This window comes from Dermacentor andersoni, chromosome 2, assembly GCF_023375885.2.
Source record: "Dermacentor andersoni chromosome 2, qqDerAnde1_hic_scaffold, whole genome shotgun sequence".
Lineage (NCBI taxonomy): Eukaryota > Metazoa > Arthropoda > Arachnida > Ixodida > Ixodidae > Dermacentor > Dermacentor andersoni.
The window spans coordinates 212,444,168-212,463,781 of NC_092815.1; the positions used below are offsets into that span (position 1 = coordinate 212,444,168).

General features: G+C 47.2%; 1 protein-coding gene across 1 annotated transcript in view; it reads right to left on the reverse strand.

Annotated features, from left to right (window-relative positions):
- Mct1 (Monocarboxylate transporter 1) overlaps positions 1–18,730 on the reverse strand; it is a 144,589-nt gene extending 125,859 nt beyond the window's left edge. Inside the window, exon 1 of the mRNA XM_050186951.3 lies at positions 18,627–18,730. The gene's annotated coding sequence lies outside the window, so the exon portion shown is untranslated. The remainder of the gene's footprint in view (positions 1–18,626) is intronic.
- Positions 18,731–19,614: the final 884 nt, after the last annotated feature.

Here is a 19,614-nt window from a genome sequence, read left to right on the forward strand (position 1 = left end):
AGCACTTTCTGCACAGAGACAGCACTTCTGTCTACAAAAGCGCCGACGTTATGAGGAACCTTTCACGGGTGGTCATGTTGTGAACCGTCAGTGAAACAGTGCTCCACAGATGTTTACGGGATCACTGCTGCCAGTGTAACCATACACTCAGATGACGTCCGCTTCATTATACGCACCGCTACCGCAAGCGGTGTGCGTCATAAGAAAGGCTCCCCGTTCAAAAACCTCGTCCCATTATTGTCAGATATTCCATGCCCAGTAGGTTCTCTTCATGTCGTTCCCGTGTGTCGCATATCTATCACGTCTGTACTTTTGTATTGTTTAATGCGGGAACTTGAAACGAAACGGACAGAAGTAGAGCCACGCACAAGCGCTTCTCGACTTCGTTGCAAGATTGTGCGTCAGGCACTATGTCTCACCGACAAGACCGAAACTCAATGTTCATGTCTGCGCCTTGTCCTCTTGTCGCTGTACATTATCGCGTTTCTTTGTTTCGGTTTTTCATTGCTCAAATGTTGCAGGAGCGGAATTTAAAAAAGAAAGGTGTAAGAAAAGAAAAAGTCCGCATTTTTAAATTCGACGCGTTTTGTTTGCTGACTTCAAAGGGCCGACTTACGCTCAGTCAGCACGGCCTTCCACACGCCTTGCGCACACGTATGCAATTGCACATATCGCACAGAGATTCAGAAATATCTGCATACACTGCTCGTGCGGATCCAATGTAAACCAAACTTTGTGCACCCGTGTGCGACATGTGCAGTTCTTCGCACGTCTGTGCGCGTACGGGGAGGAGGGCGGAAGCCATGCGGATTGCGGGCAAGTCGGACGCTGTTTCGCGTTTCGATAAAACGGAGCCAAGGCACGCCGACTAGACTTTAATGCATGCTGAGTTTTCCTTTGCATAAGGACTGAAATCTTTATTAGTTGGTATACAGATTAATCGTGTAGTGTCTTCGTCCGTTCTCCTTCTGTATCGTGTTCAGACACCACGACATTCCTTGCACGTATTTCTTTCTTTCAACGACAGCAAGCTGCGCTTTCTCATTTGCATTTTTGCTTCACAAATGATGCGACACAAAGCAGCTCAACGGAGTGGCACGGCTCCCGGCAGCAGGTGGCATGCAGAAGCACACGCATATTTACATTTTGATTCAGGCTAAGTAACTCCGGCACACGTGTATATGTGGCGTACGCCTCCTTCTTATCTCAAAACGCTAAGTTCCGTTTTATTGATTACATAAAGAAACCTACGCGACGGTATGGGCGCCAGCTTATGGTGATGGTGAATCAACTACGATACAGTTGGCGCCGTGGAGGCCAGCGATATAAACGGCGCTTACGAAAGGGAACCCTCGAGCAAATCCGTGTGTCAACGCCTCACGTAGATACTACGCAGGCTGTGTGCAACGTCTATGAGGTCAGCTACTTTCTGGGAGCTTCCTATGTATATTACTAAAGGGGAGGAGACGGAAAGAGAGAGGGAGGCGAGGAATGAGGCTGTAGCCCTAGTGTCTACAAGAGCTGCAAGCTTGGCGGCTCAGCCAGTGTGGCAATGATGTTTAGTACATGGATTTGCCTAAACTTGCTTCTTCTGGCTTCAGACGACTTGGCGACTCTGCAAGTTGAGCATTTTAAACAAAATATTGCGATATATAAATGCAGTAATTCGCAATGATTCTGCGTGCGCGCCGATGCTTATTGCGCTGCTGTGTTTGAGGAATCAGCGTGCAGTCCTGTAATATTCTGCCCTTCCTTTCATTTCGTCATTCGCGCTTTATATGAATAATGAACCAGTGGGAACTAGCCCATTTCACCGTTCTCCGACTGCTCGGAAAAGGACAAAAGTAAAGCGTAGTAAATAAACAGAGCTTCAAGAACATCTAAATCCGAAAGCCAAGCACAATAAACATTATTTCCATGGTTTAGCTGAACGATCGCAGCGCCAGAGTTTCTTCTAGCGGTGTTTTATTTTAGGACGCTCGGTTACGGAAGCCAAGGGTAAACCGAATATGTGTGGCTCACGCGAGATTTCCAGGGTGGGTCGCGTTATTCAGCATGTTATTTAATGTTAAGCTATCCTTTGACAACGGGCCTAAAGGGCCTTCGAAGAATGAGAGGAGGTTCCGTTAGCGTGATTAGGTATTTGTTAAAAACTCAATTCACATTTAATTGAAGAAAAAGAAGTATGTCATTTAAGAATACATTATGAAGAAAAACAAGAGAAGTTTATTCATAACCAAACAGAAGATATATATTATACAGTTACGACCCACGAACTCAAAGTGATAATGACGGGCCCAGTTCTCCTATATTTTCTTAATTCCGCGGCCGGAGCGCACCACCGCTATCTTAGCTCGACGTCGCATATTCGGAAATATTTTAACATATTCGGGCAATTTTTGTTCGTCAAGCATTCTTACAACTCACAAGGTTGGTTCTGATTCGTAGAGAATGCAATATAATCCTTGCTTATCGATAAATTATAAGTTATACTCGCGTAGACGCGGTCCAAATCTCGCGACGTCGAGGGGAGTGCGAGAACCTCAAGCCCGCCTTCCGCTTTCGCACGTTTTGCCTGGGACTCCAGTCGCGAAAGACTGGCAATTCTGGAATTACACAAGGACAAGTTATTAATGCAATTTAACTCAGGATTTTTAGTCTCCCCTTACTGTACGTAACAGCAACAAACGATGTGACGCAATTCGATTCGCGTAATCCTCTTGACTCTAATTGCAGTGGATGCCACTCGACACTCAAGACGCAGTCGCTGTCCGACTGTAGAGAGAGAGAGAGACAGAGTTAGCGAAGCTGGAGATGTTAGCCTTGTTGATCGCCATGCTACTCCAGGTGCTGGGGGAATAATCATGACATACACAGTGATCTCTCACACATACATGAACAAACACACGCATGGGCACGCGCACGCACACGCACACACACTAGAGCAATTGAATATAAGCTCTTCGGTTTCGTTAAGGCCTGCAAACCTTAGAAGAACCAGGAGCGCCTTCACACATTCACAGTATGCAACGCGCAAGTGTATGTCGCAATAAAATTCTATTCGCGAATTTATGATGGCTCTCACGTCACATGGCGTCCCTACAGGCTCACACGTCATTCGCCGTCTCCGTCAGCTGCATGCCCGATTTCCGTCTTGCATTGACGAGCATCGATATGTTCGCTTGTCATAACTAATAGTATTGATCAAATCATGACGAGAGGGCTGCGTGCGCAAATGCCTTTAGCGCGTTGAGTCATAGTGGCACACGGCTGGACGAGGCATCGAGCCACCGATTGCACCGTTGGTCGCGGCAACGTAGTCGAGGGCATTGTCTTGTGTGTGACTTCACTAGCGCAGTGCACAGACATTCTGCGATGTAGGAGGCGTTGTTCGCATCCGCTGCCCTTGTGCCAGCAATCAAGGTCGCGTTCATAAAGCTTCAGTCGAGGAAGAACGCCTTCTCATTAGCCGGGTGGAGCCTTCCTAATCATCTCGTTCGCTATCATCCGCCGTTGGCTGGCGTTCGTTCTTGCGTATAGCACACGCAACACTTTGTGCTTGCGTGCGCTGACTAAACCTCGCCGCTCTCCTTCGAGAGAAGGATCTATAGACGGGAATCAGAATCACGGCCGTAGCTATGGCAACATATTCCCGCGAGTGACGTTAGCGGGCCTCTGAGCGACAGGCGTGGCGCGAACGTGTCTGTTATCGATGTTCTCCCCGAGCCGTGGGATATCCGCCACCGCCCTGCAGTTCTCCTCGACGCATTCACCGAATTTTCATAAGAACGCGAGCAACACGTGGGGGCAAAAAAAGAAAAGAAAGAAAACGACCGTTGCCACGACACATAACGCAACCGATGTGACCAGTACGAAAACGCGCATTCGCAATCTCGTTGCCTTTGCGCAGTCGGTTGTAAAATTCTTCGCTCGCTTGTCGTACTTATTGGTCGAGTTTGTTGGCACTCGAATTATTTTAATCGAGAAGACGGTGATTTGACATTCGAGCGACTTCCAAGACTTCTAACCTGTCCTGGAACATAAATTATAAAAGGAGACGGAAGTGCAAAATAAAGCGGTTCCGATTTTTAAGTATCTTCAAAAGCCCATGTTCACATTATTTTGGAGGGAACATGTTGTTTAGTATCGAAGTAGGAAAAAGGGCCGAACTCTCCTATGTATGGATTGCGCATCGAAGCCTCAGCAACAACATACGTCAGTGTGACGTCACGCGTTTCGAAGCGTTTCATAGCTTCGCTTTTCAAATAGTCACTGAGCTGCAGCTGCGAACGAAGCGCCTAATCAACACTTGAGACGTGGTTGCCGATCTCAATCCGCGTTCACATTCCAGTATGCCGTGGTTACAGTATGCTGCGATCAAGAACAAGGTCGTTTGCTTGGTGTGTTTGGTATTGGTGTCGGTGCCTGAGGCATTCGGCGCGCAATATGTCATTTCATGTGACGCGGCGTGACGATACGCTTTCGCGGTCGCATTTCGAGTTTTTATGCAAGAGAAATGCTTGTCACTGTTGCCGGCAGACCTTGTCGACGGCTTACTCACTCGCTAAAGGAGTGCGAGTCGGTAAAGTAAGCAAATAAACAGCAAGGACTACACGCATGCCTAGCACTCGCATTACTATAGAGTTTGCTTCCAGAAAGCTTGTCGCGGAAGAATGAGGTAACGATTGCCAGTGGTCGCTGCAAAGTTTCACGGGAGACGTTACCGTACAGAAATATTGCACTCTATGGCGGCCTCCATTGTGGCTTTTCAGGGAGCATATGAATGTTGGACACTATGACACCTATATCTTATTTGCGATACATGTTTTAGTTACCTTCTGAATATCATGCCAAAGGACTGCTTCAAGCTTGACACGTAATAAATCCTTGAACGATTAGATGCTTTTACCGGTAGTCTTCTAATGAATAATAAGAAAGTACAATATCAAATGCAATCTGCAAGTCATGCAATACTGTACCATGACCTAAAGCAATGCCTAACTTGAACATCCATTAAGAGTTCACACTTTCTCATATAACTCACAACTAACTCACACCATGTTCACTGAAATGTTCCTTCCTCTCGTATTACAGTGTTCTCAACCTTGCTTGGCCGCGAGCTTCGGTTAGACAGCACCAATGTGTTGTGTCATGAACTCTGGGTAAATAAAACTTTACCGAAACTACCACCTACCTCGTCGACGTATACGGAAGGAGAAAAGTTCGACAAACATGTGAAATGGCGTTGCTACAAATAGCGAAAAAAATCCAGTTCATACCAGGCCGTTGGGATAAAGTTATGGCAAATTAAAGCTCTCGAAATCGCAACGGTGTTTTACATCATGGGGGCTTCGCTTGGAGAGTAATGATTCCTTAGGCAAGACAGCAGCAATGCGGAGTAGGTAGGATATCGCAGCCTAGGTGCCACTACTCATTTGTTCACATGGCCACGTATAAACGACTTCAAATGATGCCCTTGTTACCTGTTCTGATGAAGACAGTTGAACATACTGTAACGTGTGAAAAGACGCAGACGAAAGAGGCTATTTACAGGTTATTTACAGGTTATTTACACTGGAGCCAGACAGCCAGGCCGACCCTCGCAAGAGCTGCGACCAACTTCATCTTCGTTCACACGGCGGCCGGTCTCTTGAGCATCGCTCGATGATATCGTAATAATATGAATCGTTGAAGTTCGTGGCGAAAGCTTATAATTCTACAGGGTAACTTCTTCTTGGGCGAAATGGTGTTAACTGTGTGGCAGAATTTTTTTGTAGCGCAAAAAAAAATCAGGAAAGCGAAAATCAGTGAAAAGAAATAGCAGACAGAAAGACAGGCGCTGCACTAACAACTTATTCCGATGCAGACCATGCTACATATGTACGTGCAACTCCCAATAACACGTGCAAACTCGCAATAACAAGGGGTTATGAAGCGCAGCAGTCGCCACCGACGGCTAGAATTTAGCAATCGCTGTTCGGCAGCATGTAGAGTAATTGAAGTTTGGACGACACGTTCTTGGCCATCGATTCGAATGTCAAATGCTTGCGACATTTTCCGCGCAGTTTTATCTTTACTTTTGTGCAGGATCCTCACATCAGAAAAGCACGGCTCACGGAGGCGACATCTGCAATGCCCTGAAAGGTGTGCACTGAAATCCTTCTCTAAACTGTTCGCATGTTCCTTCAGATTGTCGCGCATTTGCACTGTATATATGTACGATGGCTCGCATCGGAGTAAACAGCTGCGAGTATAGCGCCTGTATTTGTCGACTTTTTCTTGTCACTTGTCTTTCCTTGCCTGAATTTTCGCGCTACGAGATCATGTGCTGTACTTCTACGTATCGACGAAGGCGTTGATATTAATCTGTTCCAGTGCGCGTTACTGTTTCGGATTAAACGGCAAGCTATGCAATTGAAAGCGTATATAGCGCTGCTATGAACGCGAGGACTTCGCAGAGTTATTGGGAATTTTTTCGTGCATGAACACTACCTTGGGCTAGTATTCATCAAATATTAAAACACACGGGCCCTTTCCCATAAAACGATTCTTCGTTCTTTTTGTGTCACTCGCCTAAATGAAACTTCGGATACACGGCACACATGTTTCTATCCCTTCGAGCTCGGTGTAAGAGGAGTCTTCTGTAGATATAAACGTTAAACGTTTGGTCACATAATAAGGAAACGTTGGGCCGAACAAGGTGACATAAGTGACTTTACGACAAATCGCAAGAGAACCAGCTATGCTTTCAACCAAGTCAATGGCCACATATCTTTTTTAACTTTGGGGTTTTACGTGCCCGAACCACGATACTGTCACGTGGTAGTGACGCTAAAGAACACAGTAGCAATACAGTGAAAGACAAAACTTACATTTATTGGGCGAACCTGTGCCCACAAAAACAGGCTACACTTAAAGCACAACGAGAGCGGCGAACACAGTCGGCGATCGTCGAAAATCTGATCAGCGGGTCAAGAGCGTCGGCTTTTTGCACATCAGTCGTCGAACGTTCCAGAGTAATCGCTGCGACCCGCATGCCTTCCACAAAGTTCTACGCCATTCGCGTCGCGCATGTATGCGATCAGATTACACAATGTTCGGCGACAACAGACAGCGGATAGAAGCATCGATAACATTCTAGAAGGAAGGAAGGAAGGAAGGAAGGAAGGAAGCAAGGAAAAACTTTAGTGCTCTATTTACAGCTTTCAGCGGCTAACAGAGGTCTTCATGTTTTACTGAAGTCTCCGTCGAAACTTCCGATACATTTAGACGCGTCCTGCGCTGAGCGATAACATTTCTTAGACGGTAAAAGCGCTCACCCGTAAAAGATAAACGAGTTCACATGTTAATATTTCCATGAGGCACGACGTAATGGGGGACTTCGGATTTATTTTGATCACCTGGGTTCCCAACCACCAATGCGGCCGCCGCCACCGGGATTTGCTCCCGCGATTTCTTGCTTAGCAGCGCAACGTAGACGCCATGCACTAGGAACCAGGGCGGGCTTCGACAAGGGCCAAGCGAAAGAGAAATCAATGTATTACGTAGACCCGCGTTACCAGGGTGATTGAGCGAGCACTGCGCTGGAACTGTCCTCCAATAATCTTATTACGTGAAGTCCGAGTGTCGTCTGGCTAGTGATGGGGAGGTAGGTACCTAGGCAGCAACTTTATTGGCTCTTCCTTCGAGAGTGCCGAAGCGATGTCGCGCGTCGCCCCGTTGCAGCTGTGACCGCGTCGCAGCCTAATGACCAACGGCGGCCAGCCCATGCCCACGTCGCTATACTATGCAACCGCGCTCGCACCTTCCCTCTCCCGCTTCTCCCCCCCCCCTCGCGCCGTGTCGCCCATAGCGCCGATCAATCAAAGAGTTTCCCAACCGACCCAAATGACTCTCTGCCCGAGACACGCCACATTCGCGGTTGCAGGACGCGTTCGATTCGTCTGGGCAACTCTATAAACTGCGCCCACTCATGAGGCCCTCGGTGTGGGAGGTCAAAATGATGGCATCGTGATACCTATTTATTTATTCATATCACCTCGCAGGCTCCAGGCGAGCACTGAGTGTGTGTGTGGTGGAGGGGGGGGGGGGGTCAACAAAATACGTACAGTGAGGATGACAAGTGCTGGCATGTATCAGGTGTTATAAAAATTGGGACTCTAGCAGTATACAAGTAGCAGTATTATTCTTATTATTTGCTTTGAACACATATACACATATACACAGTTAACAGGAAAGGGAAAGTGAGGAGCAGGCTGGCAACTGCCACCAGAAGGGGCACAACGCCTGCCTACCCTTCTGAAGGGAGATGACAGCAACACAGAAATGGAAGATAGGAAGGAGGGGAGGAAAGACGAAAGAGGAAAGGAAGAGCAACAGGATAAATCTAAAGACTAAAGTAGAACACAGTACACTACGCATGTTGTTCTGCCGAGTTTCGACTCTGCAGCCGGAATTAAAGTGACGCCGCGTCGAACGGCCTCCACAAGCAGTATACAAGAAGCGGAGAAGAACGCGCAGGCTTTTGCGTCACCCACGATAGCTCAGGGGCTATCGTGTTCTGCAGATGAACTCTAGGTTGCGGGCTCGATTCCCATTCTTGGCGGCCGCGTTCTGACAGGGGCGGAATGCCGGAAATCCGGTGCGCTGACTGGTGGGTGCAAGTTAGAAAAAAACGTGGAATGCGTTGCTAAAATTCATCCAGGTTCCTTAATAAGGCGCTTCGCGTATCTCTTGTGTTTAGTCGAGACGTTGGACCCCACGAGTGAATACATTAACATTTAAACTATATTCAAGCCTTTCGCGAACAAATAAGCGTTGCTTCGAGAACGCTGGCTAAGGGCGATCCGTCTCCTTGCAATGAAGTGTGAGGTTCGATACGTTAGGTTCGATCCGTCACTCGGTAAAAATCAGTCTGTTAGATGTATAATGAAAAATGCTAATCCAGCAAACCTAATCTAACAGCTTGGCAGTACCCGGTGACTTAGTATTGCGTCCATTCTTTGATCGAAAACTTGCAGCTGTAACAATAGACTATTTTACAACGCTTTTTTATCTTTTGCCGACAGAGGACTACGGAAGTCTCAGCGGGTTATTGTGCACCGGCATTGGGGCAGTCATCACTTCTTTTTCAACATCGTCCTTCAACAATTTTCTTTTTTCGTTTCACCTACTCGGGGGCAGCATGTTGTAGTCTATGATTCCTAAGTGGCGCAAGGCCTGGAACGATGACATCAGTCTAACGACGTCAAAATGATAAGCCTGAAACAGTGACATCGCTCTAGTTGTCGGTCTGCCCGCACATTCAAAGGTGGGTGCAGGCAAACGAAAAGCGACAGTTGTGACATCTATGTTTTTGTCATTGATTGCTACGCTGCGGAAACACTGGCCCATTGTGTTGACGTCACAGCAGTGAGTCTTTCATGGTTTTCGTTGTCCAAGAGGTGGTGCTGCCGAGGCCCGATAGCAATATACCAAGTAGGAAGAAAGAAAGAGTTATAGATTGAACCGCGTTAGATTAAGTCCTGTCACGCCGAGGTCGCGGTGTCAACAACCTTAGATACCCGCCGATCGAAACTGCCTGGTGAGAGAAGAAACGAAGAAAGAATGAGAGACATCGTCTCTCGCAAATGGTTAGAGCCACGCTTGACGCGTTCAAAAGGAAAGGTCGAGTCATCGACCTCGCTAGCAGCTAACTTTGCTTGGGAAATGGTTAAGAAAGAATTCGGGGGTGCTAACAATGGATACGTCAAGTAGTCAGTGGAAAAGAGCTCCGAACTCGGGCTGCTCGTTCTAAGACTAACTCAACTTCGCACATACGTCTTTGCCTTTAAGAGAAACCAAAAAGCAACAACTTATTCGTTGGTATCTTGAAGTATAATCTTTCAACACTCGATTCGCATTTATTTGGCGGTAAGAGGTAAGTTATTAGCGGGTAAAATGAAACGGAATGTTTACTTTCTTTTTTAAATGTTTTCTGCACCGATCTCATCCCTGGTGTATAATATTGTGAAGTCACAAATTTCGAAGTATTATCGTTCGTTTGGGCCGCATTTCTGCGGAAACCATTCTCGAAGCTCACTAGGATGACCCTCTTCATTTAGAATGCAAATATCAATGTTCATTTAAGATAGGAGTATTAACCATATCTCCAGGAGACGCTTCCGAAATTCTCGATCTCACGTGCAGTTGGTTTTTGAGAACTTCAATGTGGCGTCGCCCCTCGCCTTTCGCTTTCTTGAGTCCTTTATGACCTACAGAGGTGGCGCTCGCGGTAACACTGACGTTTCTTGAATTCCAGATGTTCAGTTTAGCAGTTCAGCTAGATTATCTTAATCTCCAATGGCCCTTTAAAAAGTATTCGGTACGCGATACTCTACAAGTGCGATGTCTGCTTCCTAATCCCTCGTTTTTTTTTCAACGAGACAACAAAACACAAGCGCAATACTAAAGGCTCATTCACACCGGCGACCGACAGCGGTCGCGCGACCAAGTTGGTCGCAAAGCGACCAGTCACAAATGGTCGCAAATGTTCGATTTCCTCGAAAAGCGACTATTATTTGGGCCAGTTGGGCCGTGGTCGCACAACTGCTAAACCAATCAGCGGCGCGCCGAGAGTTATGTTAGCACGTATTTTCTACCTGCGTCCTCCTGCGTGGCACTAAATACAAAGTTCATGCCACCGCGGCAGACTACAGGAATGTAACTGGTGTCTTGCCTCGTGAAGCTGGCGTGCAGCAGTTTCAGCAACATGTCGAACGTACGCGGTAGCATTCTCAGGAAGCTAAACAGCAGCAAAAGAAAGCACAAAAGTTATGCACCGAATCCCACGCAACGCGAACTGGAAATTACAGCTTACTCTCGATATTTACTCCTCGGAACGCGCGCGGAGTTCGAGCGGGAGGCGGCTTTTTGTGGCCGGCCACTTATAGCGAACTAGCGCACATACTAGCGTCGCGTTTTTCTTCGGAAGCTTCCGCCCTGCCGCAGCTGACACCGCGCAGGGCACAGCACATCGGCACAGTGACGACGTCTTCCTCTTCGCTCGAATCAAAATCCATGGCTGTTGCCAGAACGCGAAACGACCGAAGCACGCGGAACCTGCGTAGGTCCCTAGAGTTTTCGCTGAGAACGGCATTGCGACCGGCAAGTCGCGCTCGCCCGGGTTTGCCGGTGTGAGCATCGGTCGCGTTCAGTCGCTTATTTAGTTGCCAGTCGCAAATAGTCGCGCGACCTCCTCAAGTCACCGGTGTGATTGAGCCTTAACGTCAGGTGGGCGTTACAATATCTTTTTTTGTATGTTATTGAAGTGAATAGGGTTCAGTGTGTGAGCGAACCATCCATATCCTGGTTCGCGACAAAATGTTCCTTTCTGATGCAAGACTTTAAAGTAGGTTACTTGGTTTTGGATATGTTTGGCTTTGATGTTGATCATTGCGCATGCGTGTCCCTGCATGAACAGGAGTTCCACATTCTGAATAAACAGTTGGTAGCGAGCGCTGTTGGGCTGCTGAACACGAGGTCGCGGGATCGAATCCCGGCCACGGAGGCCGCATTTCATCATCATCATCATCATCATCATCAGCCTGGTTACGCCCACTGCAGGGCAAAGGCCTCTCCCATACTTCTCCAACTGCCCCGGTCATGTACTAATTGTGGCCATGTTGACCCTCCAAACTTTCTAATCTCATCTGCCCACCTAACTTTCTGTCGCCCCCTGCTACGCTTCCCTTCCCTCGGAATCCAGTCCGTAACCCTTAATGACCATCGGTTATCTTCCCTCCTCATTACATGTCCTGCCCATGCCCATTTCTTTTTCTTGATTTCAACTAAGATGTCATTAACGCGCGTTTGTTCCCTCACCCAATCTGCTCTTTTCTTATCTCTTAATGTTACACCTATCATTCTTCTTTCCATAGCTCGTTGCGTCGTCCTCAATTTAAGTAGAACCCTTTTCGTAAGCCTCCAGGTTTCTGCCCCGTACGTGAGTACTGGTAAGACACATTTCGATGGGGGCGAAATGCGAAAACACCCGTGTACTTAGACTTAAGTGCACGTTAAAGAACCCCAGGTGGTCGTAATTTCCGGAGTCCTCCACTACGGCGTGCCTCATAATCAGAAAGTGGTTTTGTCACGTTAAACCCCACAATTTAATTTCTTTTTTTAGCGACCGCTGTGTGTGTGTATGGGGGGGGGGGGGCGGGGGGGGTGCGTCTCGGCGTCATGCGCCCGTCTCTTCGCAAGGTGCTCAGCCGACCCGAAGGTTGGTCTTCCATGGGGCAAAGATCTTCGTCAATCGTGAAAGCTACGCGAGCTTCAACGTATTTCCTAGCGAACCTGAGAAGGCGTTCATAGAGTCTACTGCAGTATGCCTCTGCCTTCCCTTTTTCAATTCATCGTCCCCTTTTCCCCGTGCGTGGTAGCCAACCGTGCGGTTAACACACCTGCCTTTCGTTGTTCTCTCCCTCGATACATAAACGTGTACAAACGTGCCTACATGCACATCACACCGCCATGACCATTGCAGAAGAAAGAGAAGGCGAGCAATGCGACAGGGTACACCGAATTCGTTTGGAAGCAGCGGTTGATCGTAATCCGTGGACTCGAACCTGACACGTCAGTATGTAACTAGAAGCTTTCCCGCTGAACACATAGTTTCATTAACGTCCTAAGGCTCGTTGCGCAAATGACATCGCACGTTTCTTTCACTCGTTTTCAGGATTATCACGGAAGCGATTACTTAAAATATTTGTTCTGAATGCCAAGTCGCATCCGTGCGGAACTGTAAGGAAATCGTATGAACACATTCTTCCCATCAGGTTCTGAGAATACTGTCACTAATTTCATCACTGCCACCGAGTCGACACAGACGACCAACAGCAACCGTGAAGTTGGTTCTCCAATGCCACGAGATGACGCGAGGATTTAAGATGCGGCATCAACATGGCAACTCGCCACACGATGTTACGTCGTCGGCTTGCGCTGCGGCATATATGTGCATTCAAATAAAAGCCTGGATGCCCTCCTCATACAGAAATCGCAGTAGCGACTTAGCGAACTTCTGGCCCATAAACCAATCCGTAGGAAGGAAGGCTCTCACCCCCGTGTTCGTCCGCTCAACACTACACCTCCACTGAGATGATGATGATGATGATGATGATGATGTCGTTGTTTCCTGACATCCCCTTTGAAACGGGGCGGGGAAAATATTCCTATCGTCTGCTTGATTTAATCAAGTTTAATCTATCGCATCTAGCCTCTTGCCTATCTGATCTCAATTTTAACTTTTCTATTTAGAACCTTTATCACTGTAGTAAAACATTACCTACTTTTGAATGGCACTGAGGTTTTATCAAACTCTTCCCTACATTTCTTTCGCCCATACTCTATTCGTCTTTTACTTATCTCGACTGTTGACCCGTTAATCTTTCCATCTTTGAACCCCAAGGCTTCTGGAAGGTGGAGACTCCGGTCTCACTGGGTGAATATCTTGGCACTCCATTACGATGTAATGAGTGTTTTTCGGGCTTTTTTTTTTTTTTTTTGCGACGTACATATGCCTCGTCCTGGGCGCGCATTTGTTCCGGCATGTTTTGGTTCTCAGGCAGCCGGCTCGGGCGTGAAACAGCAACGCACTCCCCTTTGCGTTATCATACAAATTTTCCCTCTAGATTTCTTTCTTGCCGTTTTCGTAAATCTCCATTGTCCTTTTTATTTGCATCCTTTGCATCCAATTTGCCGTCTCTGTTTCTCTCACTTTCTTTTTTTTATGGCTCCTGGTTGCGTACGTACCCTTTCAATTACCATGTACTTGGTTGCCAGCTTTCTTTACCTCTTCCTCCATTCCACGTCAACGTTCTTGAGGCACACATACTCGCGCATTTTATCCAGCAATTTCTTTTCGTCCGTGTTTCATAGCCTTCCTTCAAAACTAACCTTGCTCTGCTCATCTCCGACTTCAAGAAAAGCCCAACCCATGTCGATGACAGAATTAGATAGCAGCGCCACCTTTCGAAATAAGTGGTCGCTGCGCTTCGGGATCATGCGCGGCAATTATTGAAAAGTGTAACGTCTTCATTAGTCGAGGGGCTGCGCTGTGTTCAAGTCGGTGGAGTGGAGGAAGAGCTTTAAGTCGAGGATCGTTTGAGAATATGGGGGTTAGTATCCCATCTGAGAGATGCTCTGTACCGTTTGTTACCATAAGTTCACAGAACGAATTAAAATGCGAAAATGTCGATTAGCTAAATCGAATAGCCTTTTTCAATATCCTTTCAAGTATTTCCTTTTTTTTTAGTTTCTGATTATTTCGGTGTGGAGATCCCGACCATACATGCATATTCAAGTTTAAGCCGAATAGACTACGTGTAGCAAACAAGTTCTATAGATTAGATGGAGCGTTTCTTAGGCTAAAAGTTCATTTTGAGTCTCGTCACTTGTAGTCCACGGCGCTACACTTTTGGGCAGGCTCACGAAGCCATTATACTACAAAATGTCTTCGTAAATGCCACTGCTGCCGGCAAGATGCGAGAGTCAACGAGCTGGCCACCTTATGCACCTGGATACAACAAGGTATGTATAGACTCTATACGTTCTGGGAACAGTCTACGGACTTGTTAACAGACCTTTACACATGTCTCTAAACAGCCTCCACATAGTGTCTATGCGGTCTGTGAACTGTCTGCGGTCTTTCAATTTGTAATTGCCTGCCAGTGCACTTGTTTTTTGTCTATAAGAAAACCTGTGCACTATCTGCAAACAAAATCCACGACAAATGTCTCGATAAAAACAAAATCTTGTAAACCACGGACTTTCAGATTATTAGTTTTAAATGCAATAGTCGATGAAAAGCGCAAGGCCGTTAATCTACACGCTGTTTAAAGCTAGTTGAAGGAGCTCAGAGAAAGAAGCCTATATACTTTTTATAGACTACCTATAGACATTTTTGTTGGGTGCAGCGCCGCAGAAGCTATCGTTCACAAAAGGTCTTCACGACGGGCGCGGAAACTCTCATACATCGCTGCCTCTACTCTGCAGTTCCAGTTGCGGAGGCGCTACTTCGCAGCTGGTGTATCGACTTTCGCTCCGTAATAGCAACCACGCGCGTACACTTGCGATATCCGTAAATAACCAATGAGCGACGCCTCAGCCGGCCCTCGTCCCAAAATGAGAGCAATAAGCAACGCACCGCCCTTACAGAACGACGTCGTAAACTTTTATCATCAGTGTCTCGGATATGACTCTGTTCGTAAGAGATGCAAGTAATGTAATCCAACGCCATCTTGCTCGGTGTGTGCGGCGCGGACTTATCTATGTCCGCCATGGCTTTGCTATAAGAAAAGTCCATTGTTTCGCATGACGCGGTCAAACAAACCCTGTCTTATCTAGCTGTGTTGCTTTCAAAGCGATGTTTTTAACCCATAGGGGAAGAGTCGGGACATGTACCACGCGAAGAGAATGGAAGGCCTAACTGAACTAGACCTCTTGCCCTGCACTAACGATAACCTCATGTTGACGTTCAACAATGGGAGTTGAACCGTACAAATCCAGTTTTGTTGTTTTTATTGAACTCTTTTCCCTTTACTCAGTGGACGATTAAGGTCTCACAAAACAACATCATTTCTACAATAAAACTGTCACCCCTTTGGCATGCTCGAATAGTCCTTTTGTCGAAACATTGACACCTGGTTGAGACTTCCCTTGTTCGCCCACCGTAGATCACAATACACGTGTTCTATCTGTTCTCGCCTGGTCTGTTCATTATTTTTTGTTCTCCGTAAGTTTTCCTGTACAAGCCAACAGAGGTTCAAACTATCCTACATTTCTGTTTTGATTATTGCGAAAAAAAATTTGTTTTTCCAGAGACCTTCGCGGAATTAGGGCTAATTTAGCACTGCTTTTTGCCATGCAAATAATAATTATTAAAGATTGCCTGAAATCTCTGGGGCGTAAAGCATCACAATTTTAAAGAAAGAATAAGTCGTAAACAGTGCGCACAGGAAATATTCTGACAGTCATGCTTGTCTTAAGCAGCGTATAGTTTTTGTTCGGGGAAGTTAACGTCTAGAAGCTGTCATGCGCACACGGAACACGGTAGTGTGCGTGCGCGTGTATGTGTAGTGTAGAATGGGAAATTAAAAGAGAGAGAAATGACTGGAGTGAGCAAGACGGCGCGTAGGTGTACGCCAATCGTGTCTGCGCTCTTGTAGCGTAGGTGGGTCAAGCATGCGCGTTTCCTTCCGTTAAAGATCGCGGAGGCGGAAATATTGTGACGACAGTCTCTTACCAAAGATATAAGAGTGTTTGAATACGAACCTAAATTGAGGAGGCCAGCTGTGAGAGAAACAAATAGCGGAGCGGATGTATGAGCAGCGAAAAGCAGATTCAGACTGACCAGAAGCGCTGATGGCATAGGGAATGGGGCTTCGAGCTCAGCAGACTGAAGCTCAGTATGTCATCTGCAGTTCAGTCACCTAGTACTGCCTACCTAAATGCTAGTGCACCTAATTTCGACGTGGAGAAGTCGAGCGAAAGACATCCTAACACGACATACTTCTTTGTTCACCACTGCACGTGATCAGAGTAACCGAGGGGAGTCTCACCAAGAGATTCGTCAGGACCAGGCTTAATACACTTATGTTCCCAGAGGGGCCCCTTTTGAAAGCAACAGCCTTTAGTGAAACCACGAAGTCAATGCGAGTGATTTCACATAGTTCCCGCTTCTTCTAGGCCGGAACATCAAGTGGCTTTTGCCGAATTCCCGTGGGTGGAGTCAAGCGCGCCTTTTAGTTCTCGCATAGTCTATACGATTTTGCTCAGCTCGCGTAGCCGGCCCGCTGATTTGCAGGCTCGCCAAACTCATTACCGATGCACCGTCATAGTTCGTCAGGCGTCAGAGCGCGAAGGAGTCTGCCCGTCTTTTTTCGCTCCGGTAATCGAAGCTTCCACCTAAGCTTGTCATGATGTAATAGAGCAAAATTTTTACAAATGTAATAAAAAAATCACATCGTTGTGTAAGCCTGGACACATAACCGAATATACTTGGCTCCTGACTAAAGCAGCTTACCGGTGACGCATGTCAGAGGAGGAAAATAAGCTCGGCTGACGAAGCGAAAGCATATTGTTGACGACGAGCGAAAATGAATTTCACCTGCTGGACGTACGGGCAGGCAACATTTAATGGTGGTTTGTAACAAGAAACGAAGGATTTCAAGCTTGCCTCTATACTTCCTGAAAAATATTCGTTGTGCTCAGAACTTAATGAAAGAAAACCGGTTCTCTTGCACTTATGTATAAGAGCGAAAACGCACCAGAGCAGGCGAGGTAGTAACACAGAAAGCAAAGTGCATGGCGACAAACGTGGGGGAGCCTGTCTTTGACTATTACCATTGAGGCTAGAATAAGTTTGTCTCGGCAACGAACATGTGTTCATCGAAGAACAACCAGAAAATCTGAAAATATGCCACATGGTGACACGTGAAGCATGTAAGTTGACAGGGACGCAAACGACTGCTGTTTCTTGCAGCCTGCGAATTGGCGCTGTCAAGACATATACACACCAGACGAAAGCTTGCCGGATTGCTTTCTTGATGGCATTATGCAATTGGCACACTGTGTAACGACACAGAGGGTGTGTCGTTACACACCCTCAACATACTTCTGCTGTTAAGACAGGAATTGCCGTTCGCCTGTAAGTTTGAACGGATTCTCAGACATGCTGACTATGCTGCCTATCAATGTCACTTATTATAAATTAGGCATGCAATAAAAATGAAATGAATTCTGTGAATTTAAATGGATGTGAGCAAAACCATCGGCACTGCGAGTAATACTTAAGATGAATTTAAGTGCAATGTCAGAGAGGAATGGATGCATTTCGGGCAGCCAAAGTAGGGCAGCCTCCAGCGAAAAGTGTAAGCGAAAATATATGTCGCTTCTGCGTCTGACTATAACAAAACTTTTAAAAAAGACATTCGCACGAAGGATTCACCTAGGTGCGCTGTCAGCCGTTATGCATTTCGCACTCCGCTTCAGTGCTCGCGAGCTGACCAAGTGCAGCGGTAAGAAATGCCATTCAATGACGCGATCAAACCGCTCCTGTATATTCCGGAACATCTAGATGCACGCACCTAATTGCGGCAACAGGCGCGCACTGCAGTATTGATCACTGCCACCTTCGATATTCACTTGTCTGGGCCTGCACGAAGGCGTGCGCTTGCTCTCCGGTCTTTGTTCACGGAAGCAGAATGCAAACACTTTCGTGTCCTTTCGTCAACCATTGATAGCGAGCTTTGAATGGCAGTGGCAGAGTATAATACGGCCTATTGAACACAGGGCTGCGTGACAAATTGTTTAATCTATCTGACACCGCTGAGGTGACGAAACGCTCTCACAGGGAGTTTACTCCTCCTCTGCAAGAACGATGTCGAGGTCCGCGCGCGCTGCTGGTGGTTTCTCCCTACAACTGAGGTGCTATGCAGAGGAGCAACCTTTGCGTGCGCTTATTCGGCGGACGTTTTGTTTTCACAGTAACAATATTGTCTGAAACCGGGGGTTCAGAGACGCAGGCCGCTGATAATCTCTGCAGCTAATAGAGGCAAAAGCCGGATGATGAAGTGGAAGAAGCTTACGCTGACGGAGGGACGACCAGCAGCCAGTGTTTCCGCCGTTGTGTCGCAGAGCGGTTGGGCCGATGAGCGCAAGCGATCAGCTGTCGCTGGCCGCGCTTCTCTGGCTGCCAGCACCGGCGAACGAGCAGAGGCTCTCTCTCCGCAGAAGAGAAGAGCCGACGAAAGAGGAGGCGAGAAAGCGAAGGAAGGAACCGCTGCCGTTTCTTTTATTTTCCCACCACTGCGCACGCGCGGTAGGTAGCAATAGAGCTCTCGCGAGATCTCGCGGCTCGAATCGACAAGCGGCCGTCCTCCGATGCTCGCCCCCGCTCCTTCAGTCTCGCGCCGCCTCGTTTTCTGCTGCTGCTTTCGTGTCGTGAGGCGCATGACAGAGCAGACGGCTAGCAGACGACGCTGGAACGTCGCCCGTCTCGGATGCCGTCCGCAAGCAATGCAAGTCATTGTTACAGAGTAGGAAAATGCGCACACAAAGCAGGCGCTTTCCTCGAAGCACTCTTTTCTGGCACAAATCCTTTAGTATGAGACACTGCAAGCAGAGGGAACGTTGGACGACTTGGCATAGCCGCACCATGAAATACAACAGCACTAGAAGGTAAAGCGGCTTAACACAGCGCTAAGCACAAAGGCACTTTCTTCGTTGGTGTGTTTCATCCTTTAACGATGTCGTGGTTCATGATACGTGAACATTAAAAAGCCAATAACCACGTGCACATGGGCAGAGTGATTCCTTTCCTACTTCAAGTCGATATAAATTCTGTAAGTTGCGCGAATGTTAACTTTTTGGATGCTATCAGATGTGTCGTAACGGTACCAAGCAGTTTTAGCCTACAAGTATGACATGACTTGTCATTACTCGGTTCGGAAACTTACCAAGACTGTTTATTGTGATGGAACTGCCTACATCTCTTGGAAACGGCCAGCCTCGACGTTACCGGTGATCCAGAGTGCTGCGCGGAGTGCTGCGCACATAACTTGAGTCATTCAGCAT